This window comes from Triturus cristatus, chromosome 7 (genome assembly GCF_964204655.1).
Source record: "Triturus cristatus chromosome 7, aTriCri1.1, whole genome shotgun sequence".
NCBI classification, from domain to species: domain Eukaryota; kingdom Metazoa; phylum Chordata; class Amphibia; order Caudata; family Salamandridae; genus Triturus; species Triturus cristatus.
The window spans coordinates 1,147,957,056-1,147,971,835 of NC_140590.1; the positions used below are offsets into that span (position 1 = coordinate 1,147,957,056).

General features: G+C 51.0%; 1 protein-coding gene and 1 non-coding gene across 2 annotated transcripts in view; one reads left to right on the forward strand and one right to left on the reverse strand.

The window, feature by feature from the left end:
* Window positions 1–14,780, forward strand: part of LOC146811282 (uncharacterized) — a 117,037-nt gene that overhangs the window by 23,787 nt on the left and 78,470 nt on the right. The window lies entirely within an intron of this gene.
* LOC146811283 (U4 spliceosomal RNA) lies at window positions 3,090–3,229 on the reverse strand. Its single transcript, XR_014967319.1, has one exon. It is a non-coding gene; the product is annotated as a U4 spliceosomal RNA (small nuclear RNA).

The window sequence follows — 14,780 nt, forward strand, 5'->3', positions numbered from 1 at the left end:
CCTGCCCGGAGCTGGAGGGGTTCTGGAGGGGCATTGAGTCCGAGCTTACGGAGGTCCTGGGGTGGGAGGTGCCACATGAACCTAGACATTCCCTATTGGGCATCACGGATGGATTGGATGGCACGCGCTCAGAACACCGGTTCCTCATGACGGCCTTGATGGTGGCTAAACGAGACATTGCAGCGGCATGGAAGCAGCCACAGCCGCCAACCGTAGCTAAATGGGGCGCCGGGGTGGACTGGTGTGCGGCGCAGGAGCGGACTCTCTATCAGGCACGCGGCTGTCCCAAGAAATACCGGAAGGTGTGGGGGAAATGGTTAGGCAATATACCTTAGCGGAGTGGGTTGGGGTGGGGGGGGAAGGTTTGGGGAGAGGGTGGCAAGGTGATGCGGGGTGGGGACTTGGAGGGCCAGACGTTCTTTTTGTTGTACTGCTAAAAACAATAAAAACTTGTTTATCAAAAAAAAGGTCATTAGGTGATTAAATATCTAATCTAGTCACCCTCAACATTACTTATTGTTGTAAAGCTCTTTCTTTATTGTCCCCTTGTTGTACCTACAATTTGAAAGCCAATTTTATCAGTATTATGTCATGTTTCCCAAAAGATGTCTGATATAGGTGGCCCTGTATTTCTCAACCTGATAACTGATTTGTATTTATTCCACCAAACGTTGGCAGAACATGTAATTTCCTACCCAAATACAGTCCTGCCAAGTACCACGCATCAGGTGTTAGACTAATGCATTTCAGTGTGGTGCTCCAAATCACTGCACTGAAATGCATTCTCACGCATATGAATGTGTCTCAGCTGTCACTAAAGCGCTGCAAACTTAGTGTGTGGCAGCTGGTAGCGCACCCCCATGGCCTGTGTGCGGTGCTCCTGCAGGCTTGGGGCGCTCGCTCCACAGCAAAGCTACGGCGCTGGCAGGCTCACGACAATATATATATTACTTCCCGCTGCACCTCGTGGCTCTGATAGTCACACACCCGAGCCTAACATCAAGACATAGTGCCCAAAGGCTGCCAGAGTGGGGAGTTTGTGAGAAAGGCGGCAGGCTACTGGTTTGCAGGCTGCAGCACCTGCCACAATCTTGGCGCTCAACTTGCAGTGCTGCCTGCTGCTCACGCAGTCGCGGCCGGCAAGACGGGCGGAGGGGGCGAAACGGGACGGTATTAAAATTTAAAAAGTACCTTCCTCCCGATCACGCGCCGCCTCAGCTCCTGCTGCTCCTGGCCGTGTTTTACCCTCCCCTCCCCTATGCCAATCTCAACGCTGCAATGGCAGCATTGTGATTGGTGCGGTGCAGCGGACAGCGCCCCAGCCGGGCGCCTGTAGGGAGGCCATTTTCTCTATGTAGGCTGCATGCAAGCATGCAGCCTACATAGAGAAAATATAGAGTGCGCATGACTGGTTTGGTCGGCCCCAGGGGCCGACCAAATAGTCAGGGCCCACAACAGTGTGCAAGCAACTCCCCTCAAGCAGGACCGCCCACCCGCCCGCCCCCAACCAGGCACTTCTGCTTTCTCTCAGTGCGAGAAAGCAGTGGGGCGACGCCCCCACCCCCCAACGGATGAACCGCCACTGTAGGCTCACGCCGGGCCGCCTGAACCCCTTTAATATTATGATCTTAGTATGGCCGGCTTATTCATTATTGCTGAGCCCAGGGCCAGGGAGAGAGTGGTCACGGAGTCATGACTGACCGTGACTGTGACCAGTTGCAGCGGCCGCCAGGACAGACGGGATGCAATGAGGACACCCGGCAGCCTGGACTAAAAGCGAGCAGCAAACCGAAATGATTGTCGGTGGAGGGTGGCTCATGGCCTGAGTCTGCTGCCTTGCAGAGTCACCGACGCCTGTCCCGCTGTCTGTAGTGATGCAAAACTCAAGACCAGTAAGTAGTACTAGCGGCTAGTAAAATTGAAGAGGAACAGCTGCATTCGGACACAGTCCCTACCCCAAAAATGTTTATGTGCTTGGAGTCTGAGAAAAGTATTGTTTCTAGTACGTTCGTAATCAGGCTTAAAAGAAAGGGAATCCGATGGAAATACTTTGGCAACATTGGAAATAATGTGTGTTATTATTAACACACTGACAGTACACACACAGGTGGGTGACAACTAGCCACTGTCACCCACCTGTGTGTGTACTGTCAGTGTGTTAATAATAACACAAATTATTTCCAATGTTGCCAAAGTATTTCCATCGGATTCCCTTTCTTTTAAGCCTGATTACGAACGTACTAGAAACAATACTTTTCTCAGACTCCAAGCACATAAACATTTTTGGGGTAGGGACTGTGTCCGAATGCAGCTGTTCCTCTTCAATTTTTCGAAGATGACTCCACTAAATTCCACCACAGCAGCTGCTTTATGTATGGTTAACTAAGATCTGTAATGCAGTTGTTGTCATCAAATAGCGCCCCCTTCTGGACGGCTGCAACTGATTTTTTCTTGCATTCAAATATAATTAAGTGCAAGCATTGTTGTCACCTGCTCTCCATGACGTTGTTACAACATGAGAGGAAGTGCAGTGTTTCAATTGTATTTACAAGCATAGGTGGCAAACACGCGTGAGCAGTGTGCTATGCATTGTTTGCCTCTTTCCTATACTGGGTTGGTAATAGACTAGACACAGCACAATAGTACGTTTTGTTTGAGAAACGATCCCTCTCTCGTTCGCCAAACTTTCCTTTCAAGACACGTGTTTCCCTTGCTCACTCCGTGCATTTCAACTTGGGTCTCTCTACCTCTTGATCTTTGACACCATTGCGCCGCGTCAAAGATCACTTTTGCGACAAAGGGGTGAAATTCAGTGACTGTCTGCCAAAGGTGCTGGTGAGTTTTGGAATGCTCTGCGGTAAGAAGTGATCCAGGGAGCAAAGGTGGGAGCAAAGACTAGGAAATACAAGGAATAAGACAACTGTTCATTGAAAAACCATCCCGAAATTACTGCCAGAGTAGAAACCTGCCAGCGACTAAATGGCTAATAATAATTTTGTGAAAAATATAAAATCTCCATTAATCTGTGATCAATGCACGCTCACAAACGCAGCTAAAAATCAATTCTCATTTTTCACAGTAAAATTCAGTCTCCTTGGAGACTGTCAAAAATTGCAATGGCGACTATATTTCAAGTCACCACAGCGGGGTATTGGGTAAAGTTTTCAATAAGCAATAATCGCGCCTCGGTTAGACCTCATTGGCTACGATACTGCCACTGCGCAAAGCTAAAGTTTCATTGAGAATTACACGCCGCCCCGCCGCAATACCTCATGTTACAGAGAGCAAGGAAACTATGTATCAGTGTGCAGGCATCAGTATAGCATTGTTGACTTATGACAGTCAAAATAATGAATGTGGTAGCCCTATGTCTGCAAACGTTTACCTGAGCGCGCAGAGGACTCTGGGAAATTGCATGTTAAGTAGCTAGTTAGACCGAGCTATACACTAGTTCCGGTGTTTCATGTTAGGGCTTGGTGCTATCCGGTGCGTTGTAGAAATGGAAGAAGCAGCATCGTCACAGGCACGCGGCCTGTAGCTATATAAAAAGGAGGCGTGAAAATAATTTAGTGAAATATAAACAATGCTGCCATTTTTTCGATATAGCCTTTACTGCAGGTGTGCCGTTTCATGGAGCTACACTGCTAAACTTGCAGAATTTAAGACTCCGATTTTAGGGGTGCAATTTTGGCTTCATTATTTTCAAATCATCACCCTCCAGATCTAAAATTCAAGGAATTAATTTTATTAAAACATTATATTATTAACCACCCGGGATAAATAACCGTGGTTTAGACTGCAGATTTTTTTTTGTTTTGGTCTGGAATATGTGCTGGGTCTAGATACATTAAATCAGGGATCTCCAACCAGGAGCTACTGGCCGCTCACTGTCACCTTTAAGTAGCTTGCAGTCCAACATCACCTTTTAGGCCTGTTTTAGCCCATCTTTATTGTTTGTTTCACTTAAGTGAAGGCCCATTTGCAGTACTTGCCGCCCTCACCCAAACCAGCTGCACCGATTGGCTGAATTAAGCTTAGCCCTGGGCGAGGAGGGTGTGGTGTTGGGCCTCAGGCCCACATGGTGTGAAAGGATGGACGCAGACACGAGTAGTATCTTACAACAAACTGGCCTCGAGCACGTGCACTCGGTCTCTTTTATTGACCGGGCCACGTCACTTGTGGCACCCGTGATGGATGGGTGTGGGGGTGCAGTGTGTCCAGCCCTCGAGGGAGTGGCTGGGATTACAGCTTCCTGTGAGACAATAGAACGTGTCTCGCAGGACACTACATTCCTCCCCAACTTTATTGAAGGACAAACAAAGTGTCAGTCCAACCTGTGGGGAAGAAACAAACAGTTGACTAAATACCACAGGGTCCATCAGTCTCACGAGTCAGGTGGCAGGACGACATCAGACGTGGGCTGGTGAACTTGGCTTGCAGCAGGACCTTCTCGGCAGGCACCCGTAATTTAACCTGAGGGACTCAGGACACGACCACTGGCTTGGAGACGCCCGCTGCATGCCGTCCGTTCGCTGACACTGCCATGTCTTGCTGTCTTGCCTGGCTTCATCTTGGCTGACGTCGGTGATGGTCTGTGGTGGGTTCTAACAGTTCTTTTTAGTGTGCTGCGTCGTGACCATGGATGGAGTCTCCCATGAGGATTCACAAAGGAGTTGCTGGACCGACTGTCAGTGTTGAACCGCTTGGCTGTGACCGGTACCCTGATGGTGGGGCAATGTCTCTCCTCACTCTCCAGCCTGGGGAGGCCCATCGTCGGGGTTGCTGCGGGACTGTAGGAAGGCTGCGCTGGAGCCGCTGCTTGTGTGCCGTCTGGGGGCAGCTGCAGGACCGCCGAGGAGCCGTTGCTTGGTCGCACGCACAACCCTCACGGGTGGATGAGTCTTGGTCAAGACTGGCACTCGCTGTCGCTGTTCCAGTGTAGGCCAGGTTCACAGGTGGCTTCTGATTTCGTTTAGTCGGCTTCCCAAATCGATTTTATCCACACCCAGTGTGGGAGGGTATGCTCAGACGTGAGTCCCTTGCTCATTGCACCATCAGGATTCAGGCAAGCCGGGCCGACGAAGGCTGTGATGCCAGAAACCGGTCCCCGGAAGCTTGTTTTTTTCCCAGTATAAGAATTGGCTTGGTAGTTTGGTTTGCCCTGTTCCCATCATGCACTGGGACAGGTACAGACTAATTTGCATGTAGCCAGGTTCTGAGCTGGGATGGTGCAGTGAGCTAAAAAACGGTGATGGATTGAAACCATGATCTCTTGACTTGGTAAGAGTATTCTGCATCATTCAGAAACTCTGTCCATCACCACCCCCTTTTTCCCAAATCGATTTTATCCATACCCAGTGTGGGAGGGTATGCTCAGAAGTGAGTCCCTTGCTCATTGCACCATCAGGATTCAGGCAAGCCGGGCCGACGAAGGCTGTGATGCCAGAAACCGGTCCCCGGAAGCTTGTTTCTTTCCCAGTATAAGAATTGGCTTGGTAGTTTGGTTTGCCCTGTTCCCATCATGCACTGGGACAGGTACAGACTAATTTGCATGTAGCCAGGTTCTGAGCTGGGATGGTGCAGTGAGCTAAAAAACGGTGATGGATTAAAACCATGATCTCTTGACTTGGTAAGAGTATTCTGCATCATTCAGAAACTCTGTCCATCACCACCCCCTTTTTCCCAAATCGATTTTATCCACACCCAGTGTGGGAGGGTATGCTCAGACGTGAGTCCCTTGCTCATTGCACCATCAGGATTCAGGCAAGCCGGGCCGACGAAGGCTGTGATGCCAGAAACCGGTCCCCGGAAGCTTGTTTCTTTCCCAGTATAAGAATTGGCTTGGTAGTTTGGTTTGCCCTGTTCCCATCATGCACTGGGACAGGTACAGACTAATTTGCATGTAGCCAGGTTCTGAGCTGGGATGGTGCAGTGAGCTAAAAAACGGTGATGGATTAAAACCATGATCTCTTGACTTGGTAAGAGTATTCTGCATCATTCAGAAACTCTGTCCATCACCACCCCCTTTTTCCCAAATCGATTTTATCCACACCCAGTGTGGGAGGGTATGCTCAGAAGTGAGTCCCTTGCTCATTGCACCATCAGGATTCAGGCAAGCCGGGCCGACGAAGGCTGTGATGCCAGAAACCGGTCCCCGGAAGCTTGTTTCTTTCCCAGTATAAGAATTGGCTTGGTAGTTTGGTTTGCCCTGTTCCCATCATGCACTGGGACAGGTACAGACTAATTTGCATGTAGCCAGGTTCTGAGCTGGGATGGTGCAGTGAGCTAAAAAACGGTGATGGATTAAAACCATGATCTCTTGACTTGGTAAGAGTATTCTGCATCATTCAGAAACTCTGTCCATCACCACCCCCTTTTTCCCAAATCGATTTTATCCACACCCAGTGTGGGAGGGTATGCTCAGACGTGAGTCCCTTGCTCATTGCACCATCAGGATTCAGGCAAGCCGGGCCGACGAAGGCTGTGATGCCAGAAACCGGTCCCCGGAAGCTTGTTTCTTTCCCAGTATAAGAATTGGCTTGGTAGTTTGGTTTGCCCTGTTCCCATCATGCACTGGGACAGGTACAGACTAATTTGCATGTAGCCAGGTTCTGAGCTGGGATGGTGCAGTGAGCTAAAAAACGGTGATGGATTAAAACCATGATCTCTTGACTTGGTAAGAGTATTCTGCATCATTCAGAAACTCTGTCCATCACCACCCCCTTTTTCCCAAATCGATTTTATCCACACCCAGTGTGGGAGGGTATGCTCAGACGTGAGTCCCTTGCTCATTGCACCATCAGGATTCAGGCAAGCCGGGCCGACGAAGGCTGTGATGCCAGAAACCGGTCCCCGGAAGCTTGTTTCTTTCCCAGTATAAGAATTGGCTTGGTAGTTTGGTTTGCCCTGTTCCCATCATGCACTGGGACAGGTACAGACTAATTTGCATGTAGCCAGGTTCTGAGCTGGGATGGTGCAGTGAGCTAAAAAACGGTGATGGATTAAAACCATGATCTCTTGACTTGGTAGGAGTATTCTGCATCATTCAGAAACTCTGTCCATCACCACCCCCTTTTTCCCAAATCGATTTTATCCACACCCAGTGTGGGAGGGTATGCTCAGACGTGAGTCCCTTGCTCATTGCACCATCAGGATTCAGGCAAGCCGGGCCGACGAAGGCTGTGATGCCAGAAACCGGTCCCCGGAAGCTTGTTTCTTTCCCAGTATAAGAATTGGCTTGGTAGTTTGGTTTGCCCTGTTCCCATCATGCACTGGGACAGGTACAGACTAATTTGCATGTAGCCAGGTTCTGAGCTGGGATGGTGCAGTGAGCTAAAAAACGGTGATGGATTAAAACCATGATCTCTTGACTTGGTAAGAGTATTCTGCATCATTCAGAAACTCTGTCCATCACCACCCCCTTTTTCCCAAATCGATTTTATCCACACCCAGTGTGGGAGGGTATGCTCAGACGTGAGTCCCTTGCTCATTGCACCATCAGGATTCAGGCAAGCCGGGCCGACGAAGGCTGTGATGCCAGAAACCGGTCCCCGGAAGCTTGTTTCTTTCCCAGTATAAGAATTGGCTTGGTAGTTTGGTTTGCCCTGTTCCCATCATGCACTGGGACAGGTACAGACTAATTTGCATGTAGCCAGGTTCTGAGCTGGGATGATGCAGTGAGCTAAAAAACGGTGATGGATTAAAACCATGATCTCTTGACTTGGTAAGAGTATTCTGCATCATTCAGAAACTCTGTCCATCACCACCCCCTTTTTCCCAAATCGATTTTATCCACACCCAGTGTGGGAGGGTATGCTCAGAGGTGAGTCCCTTGCTCATTGCACCATCAGGATTCAGGCAAGCCGGGCCGACGAAGGCTGTGATGCCAGAAACCGGTCCCCGGAAGCTTGTTTCTTTCCCAGTATAAGAATTGGCTTGGTAGTTTGGTTTGCCCTGTTCCCATCATGCACTGGGACAGGTACAGACTAATTTGCATGTAGCCAGGTTCTGAGCTGGGATGGTGCAGTGAGCTAAAAAACGGTGATGGATTAAAACCATGATCTCTTGACTTGGTAAGAGTATTCTGCATCATTCAGAAACTCTGTCCATCACCACCCCCTTTTTCCCAAATCGATTTTATCCACACCCAGTGTGGGAGGGTATGCTCAGACGTGAGTCCCTTGCTCATTGCACCATCAGGATTCAGGCAAGCCGGGCCGACGAAGGCTGTGATGCCAGAAACCGGTCCCCGGAAGCTTGTTTCTTTCCCAGTATAAGAATTGGCTTGGTAGTTTGGTTTGCCCTGTTCCCATCATGCACTGGGACAGGTACAGACTAATTTGCATGTAGCCAGGTTCTGAGCTGGGATGGTGCAGTGAGCTAAAAAACGGTGATGGATTAAAACCATGATCTCTTGACTTGGTAAGAGTATTCTGCATCATTCAGAAACTCTGTCCATCACCACCCCCTTTTTCCCAAATCGATTTTATCCACACCCAGTGTGGGAGGGTATGCTCAGACGTGAGTCCCTTGCTCATTGCACCATCAGGATTCAGGCAAGCCGGGCCGACGAAGGCTGTGATGCCAGAAACCGGTCCCCGGAAGCTTGTTTCTTTCCCAGTATAAGAATTGGCTTGGTAGTTTGGTTTGCCCTGTTCCCATCATGCACTGGGACAGGTACAGACTAATTTGCATGTAGCCAGGTTCTGAGCTGGGATGGTGCAGTGAGCTAAAAAACGGTGATGGATTAAAACCATGATCTCTTGACTTGGTAAGAGTATTCTGCATCATTCAGAAACTCTGTCCATCACCACCCCCTTTTTCCCAAATCGCTGTTCCGGTGTAGGCCAGGTTCACAGGTGGCTTCTGATTTCGTTTAGTCGGCTTGTGTGGCAACAGTTTCGGACTCCAGTCCATCGGTACTCGGGGAGTGGTGTTTGACGCATGTGTTGATGGCTGGCGTGGTGATGGCTGCCAGCCATGTGGTGAGTCGGAATGACAGGTGGTGGTGTCTTACTGAGAGAGTTCGGATGTTAGGATGGACCTGGGCAGCCACGTACCTCCGCCTTGCTGACGTTGAGTGTCCTTGGCGGTTTAACACGTAGAGTGTGTTGATCCTCTCTTGCCTGGCTTGGGGCCACTGCCGACTCCATCTTGAGGTGGTGTGAGGACAGACACTCAGAGCTGATCTTCACCCGCGGCATCTGCGGACAGGAGCAGGGATGCCACTTGACTTAGACTGCCGATGCTTGGGGATGGACGGTCGCCTGGGGAAGCGTGGGGATGAGACGCGGTTTGCGCTTGCTGCGGCTTATGGTCGGTTCACCTGTGGAGCTGTATCCAGGGACATCGGTCCGCCTTGGTGGCTGTCTGGTGTGTCAGAGTGTGCTCTCGGCTTGCTGTGAGTCCTCGGTCTTCTCCCTTTGCTGGTCTGTTCAGCCCACCTGTGTTTATCCGGTTTTCAGGGTGACAGGGCTGTCACTCTTCTTTTTTCGAGGGCGTTGCGCTTGGACCTCGAGCGGCGCTGTCCTGGTGCCGGCTTCTGCCTTCGCTCCGGAGCGCTCCTTGCTTGCTGGGCGACGTGACGTCCACTCGCGTGTCGCTGGCGTTGGAGCGCCTGTTGCTGTGGCGGCCGCCACGTGGAGTGTGCAACTCCTCTCTTGCCTGTCGTGGGTCACCGCCGACTCCATCTTGAGGCAGTGCTGAGGAGGACACTGTGACGCTATCGGGTCGCTGCTGGTGCGACTCCTGTCTTGCCTGTCGTGGGTCACCGCCGACTCCATCTTGAGGCAGTGTTGAGGAGGACCTTGTTGCTTTCAGCCCACTGCGGGGCTGCGGGTGCATTGGAGCACCTTCTGCTGTGGCGGCCGGCCACGTGGAGTGTGCGACTCCTCTCTTGCATGTCGTGGGTCACCGCCAACTCCATCTTGAGGCTGTGTTGAGGAGGACACTGTGTCGCTTTCGGGCCGCTGCGGGTGCGACTCCTTTGTTGCCTGTCGTGGGTCACCGCCGACTCCATCTTGAGGCAGTGTTGAGTAGGACCTTGTTGCTTTCGGCCCACTGCGGGGCTTCGCTGGGGCGGTGGAGATGTGGGTGCTCTCCTACCTGCGTTCAGTAGTGCTTTTTTTTTTTTCTTTTTTTTGCGGAGAAGTATCTTTCTCCCGGGCGCCTGCCCGTGCTGTCAGATTCGCTTGTGTGGTCTTCTGCGCGCTTCGGACCACGTGCGCTCCGTCTTCGTCTTGGGCGCTCCCTTCCGGCACTGGTGTGCCTGTGGTGTGGTTGGCGGTTGTGCCTGTTCACCAGTGGGGGCGGGTGATGCGACCTCTTCCCAGGCGGTGGCATTGGGCAGCCACGTGTGGTGCGTGCTCTGCACCAGTCTGTCTTGCGCTATTGCTGGGGGCAGCTTTCCTTGAGACATCGCTGTCTTAGCTGGTCGTCCCTTCTTATTGGTAGTGGTTGTCCGTGTGTAGCTCTGAGTTCCTTGTAGCTCCTTGCAGGGTTTATCAGTCTCTCCTTGAACTTTGCAGAGGTGGCAGGCGGTGCTCTTGCCTCTATGGTACTGGTTTGTACTGGTGCAGCTTGGGGCACCTTGGGGCTCTTGAGGGTGGCAGCTACCTGGAGACTTTACTGTCTTCGAAGGTGTCCTTGCTGCGCTTACTTGCAGGGTGTAGAGGGCCGCTTTCCTGGGCATTCCTTTCTGAGGGCATGTCTTGCTGCGCCTGGTGCAGTCTCAGCAACTGGGTGTGAGCAGGCAGTCTTCCTTGTGGTGGCAATGTGCACTCCGGGATCTGTTGACTGCTGTTGCCGATTGGTTAGCAGGACCCTACAAGGTGCTCTGGTGCAGCTGGTCCGTAGGGTACAGTGCAGCTACACTTGTCACTGGTCTGCTGACGTCGGTCGCAGTGGGCAGCCAGTGCGCTGGACCGCTCGATGAATGCACCGGTGCAAGTCCTCCTGCTAGGATCACCTTACAATCTCCTTTGGCTGATCCTGCTACTTCGAGCAGGGTGGTGGCGTGTCAGGGCCTCTCCTCCGGCCTACTTGGCTACGTGCCCGCCGCTCATGGGGGGCACGGCTGGCTATCTGTCCTGGTGCCGGGTCGGCTTGCTGCCATTATGAGCCCACGCTGGGATAATGATGCCGGTGTGGGGCCACTTGCAATGTTGGTGGGCCTCAGCCTTCGCAGGATGCTCTCCCTTGTCTGGCTCCTCCTTTCAGTGATTGGTACTGCCCCTCAGGATGCCAGCTTCCCTGTTCGCTGAGGTCATGTACAATTGTGTTGGTTGGTAGCCAGTGGGACGGGGTTCTTGCAGGGACTGACTGCTGTCTGTGGCTACAGTGTGGGAGCTGGGAGCACTGTGCGGTTCGCTTGGCGTTAGGGTGAAGGGGGTTGCACCCTATGCTTGTGTGAGGGTCTGAGGCATTCACACTGCTCAGCCTTGTTCCTAGGCCTGGGGTCCACCGGTCTCAGCAGCTTTGTGGATGCATGGGCCTGGGTCTTCATGCTAAGATTTTGCACTGTAGGCTGTTTCTTTCCTCAAGTACTTGCCTGGGGCGGCTGCAGTACCACTTGTGGCTGCTAGGTGGCAGTGCAGCATTTCACTGCACAGGGCCTAGCAGTCGTTTTTGGAATTTTCAGGCCTCGGTGCAGTGTTGTCCTTGTCTGCTAGACGATGCAGGCATGGCAGTCTTTCACCTCCTGCTGCTCCTATGGTTCCTCGGGCATCGTGGAAACAGGTGACAGGACTCTTCCTGCAGTACGCGCTGTACGGAGGATGCCTTGGCTGGCTGGAGCAGCGCAATTGGTGTGGCAGGTATCTGGGGGTATGTGCAGGAAAAACATACTCTTGCCGGTGTTTTGACTCGGCCGTTCCAGCTGGGCGCAGATCTCTTCCTTTTCCCAGGCTGCAATGCGTCGCCCCGCTGTCAGGGGTGCCGCAGTAGCTTCATGCATGCGGCTGCAGGGAGGCCGTGACTCAGAGCGCTGCAGGGAGGCCGTGACTCAGAGCGCTCTCGTCCCTCTAGATCGCAGCACGGTATTATCTTCTGTCCTCACGTTGGTGGTGGGGCCGCTGAGGTGAGTGTCTGATAGCGCACTTTTACCGGTGCAGGGACCAGGCTTATTGCGCCATGTCCGGACAGCGTTCCTCGTTTCCCGGTGTAGAAGCGGCAGGTGGGGTAGCCTGTGGGCGCATTAGGGCAGGGGGGCTTCGAGGGTCCGCCGACACGGCTGCCTCCTGCACGGCGCTAGCCGTGGTGCCTCCTTGTGTGTCCGTTGTTGCCACTGACCTCTTGCAGGCAGGCCACTGAAGCGGCAGTATGTGGGCACCTGAGGTGCTGGGTCGAGCACTGGGTGGCCTCCTCCTTCACTCTTGGCACAGTCTCCGCTGACGTGCTGGCAAGCAGGCCTGTGCGAGCCTCTCAGCGGGCTACGCCGATCCTCCGGGTCCTATGGGGGTGGGGGCGGCAGTCGAGTGGCACAAGGTGCTTATTTTCTCCGCATGCGCCGGTGGCCAAGACTGGCACGACAGGGGGGTCGCCGCCTGTCAGGCCTGGTCCCTCCCCACGAGGGACGATGAAGCAGCAGGCACTCGGGGTGAGCGACCCGCCTCGTCGCCAATGTGGTGTTGGGCCTCAGGCCCACATGGTGTGAAAGGATGGACGCAGACACGAGTAGTATCTTACTACAAACTGGCCTCGAGCACGTGCACTCGGGCTCTTTTATTGACCGGGGCCACGTCACTCTTGGCACCCATGATGGATGGGTTTGGGGGTGCAGTGTGTCCAGCCCTCGAGGGAGTGGCTGGGATTACAGCTTCCTGTGAGACACTAGAACGTGTCTCGCAGGACACTACAGAGGGGTGAAGCGGGTGATGGCAATGCCAAAACCCAGCACAAGCTGCATAGACTGACTGCCCACCGTAAACCACACTGCCTGGCTTCTGCTGCTCAGCACAGAGTTTCCATCCTGCACTCCAGTCCTGCCAAGTACCACGCATCAGGCGTGAGATTAACACTTTTTAATGTGGTAGACTGCATTACCACATTAAAATGTATTCATCACACACTTTGATCCGCCGTGATCACCTGCGTGCTGTGAGGGGTGAAGCAGAGTGGCCGCGACCGTCTGAGCGGCATTTGATTACAGCAGCACGGCGTCCAAGTGCTCTGCTGAGTGAGCGACAGCCGTCCCCGGGGCTGCAGCTCAGAAGGTACGGCAGGAACATTGTGAGCCGAGGAGCCGGCCTGCGGCACTTACAGCCTGCCACTCGGGCGCTGCTGTGTGAGACTTCTGGTGCGCAGCAGTCAGTGCACTGTTTTTAATATATATAAAATATTAGCCCTCAGATTGCCTGATACCCTAATTGTACCTGAACTCGTCTGCCTTCGGACTTGCGTTTGGCTGGTGGCTGAAGGTCAAGTCCCGGTCAATACAGGCTAATTGGCAAGATGTTTATTTTCAATTTCCTGCCTGTCCAGCCGGGCCCCCAGAAATTGCTGCTGTGGTCTGGCACCGGAGGGAATGTGTTTGACCTCCTGCCTACACATGCTGCTGCACAGACCCTTGTCGTGGTCATCCCCTGGGGTTGTGTCCGATCACAGGTGTCGTGACTCTCAGATCCGGTACCACCCATTTCCGAATCAGTTTCATTTATTTATTTAATGCAGTTTTAATATAGCACAGACTTTACCCAAAGGTGTCAGAGTACAATAGAACCATGTAAATTACATACAGAGATTTACACACTAACGTGTTACATATACAAATTGGTCAGCTTCCCAACGGTCAATGATTGGTCTAAAAATTTATCAATTTGTCCGTGTGACAATGTATCTCTACAATCAACGATGCACGTCACTTTGTTTTGTAACTTCTATAATGAATTGAGGAAAAAGTGGATAAAACCGATCTTAAAAATATGGGGTCTCCGACAATGTCGCCCAGCTTATATTGCTCTTCAATTTCTTGACAATGAATGTTTAATAATAAATGTCGCCTCATTTTTAAAGAAAATAATTAAGTGTAGGAAACAACTTGATTTAGATTCTCCTGTTAGCAACTATAGGGCGTCTTTGTAATGCTATTTATACGTATTGTAAATATGAGGGTCTAACCTAATGTTTCGTATTATAATATTGGCCTACTCATCTTATAACTTTTAACAAACAATGTACTGTATAAATGACTTTTTTATTGTCCTAATATTTTAATAGAAATCTTTATAATGTTTTTATAATAGTGTTTGGAATATTGAAAACAAAAATTATCTGATAATTGTATAAATGGTTATTTATGCTTTTATGATTTTTATGGGACAAAAATCGAATAAAGCACTTTTTGATTGATTGATTGATTACATATACAATCAGGATAATAAAAAAAATTGAAGGTGGCAAAATTAGGTTAATACAGGTATATAATACATATTTACAAAGTTGAGCTCAAGTGAATGCCAAGCGACTGTGAGGGTCATGAAATGTGTTGAATTATTCCTGGAAGTATGTAGAAGTCGTTAGCCGAGTGTGCGCCTTCAATACGAAGTCAGCGACACGTATGTTTTTTTAATTATGGTTACTTGTAGTTAAGGCTGACGTTTTTTTACTGTCTTTTTTGTGCGCATAATGACAGATAGGAAGTTAAATCTATGTATTTATGCTTAAGAACAGAAAACATGGAAATTAAGTCCTCTTAGGAATGACTCAAAGGAGTGTCCATAAGTAACTGTAGGTCAGAGGTCTTCAAACTTTTTTGCTCAGAGCCCCCCCTAAGCAAAATATTT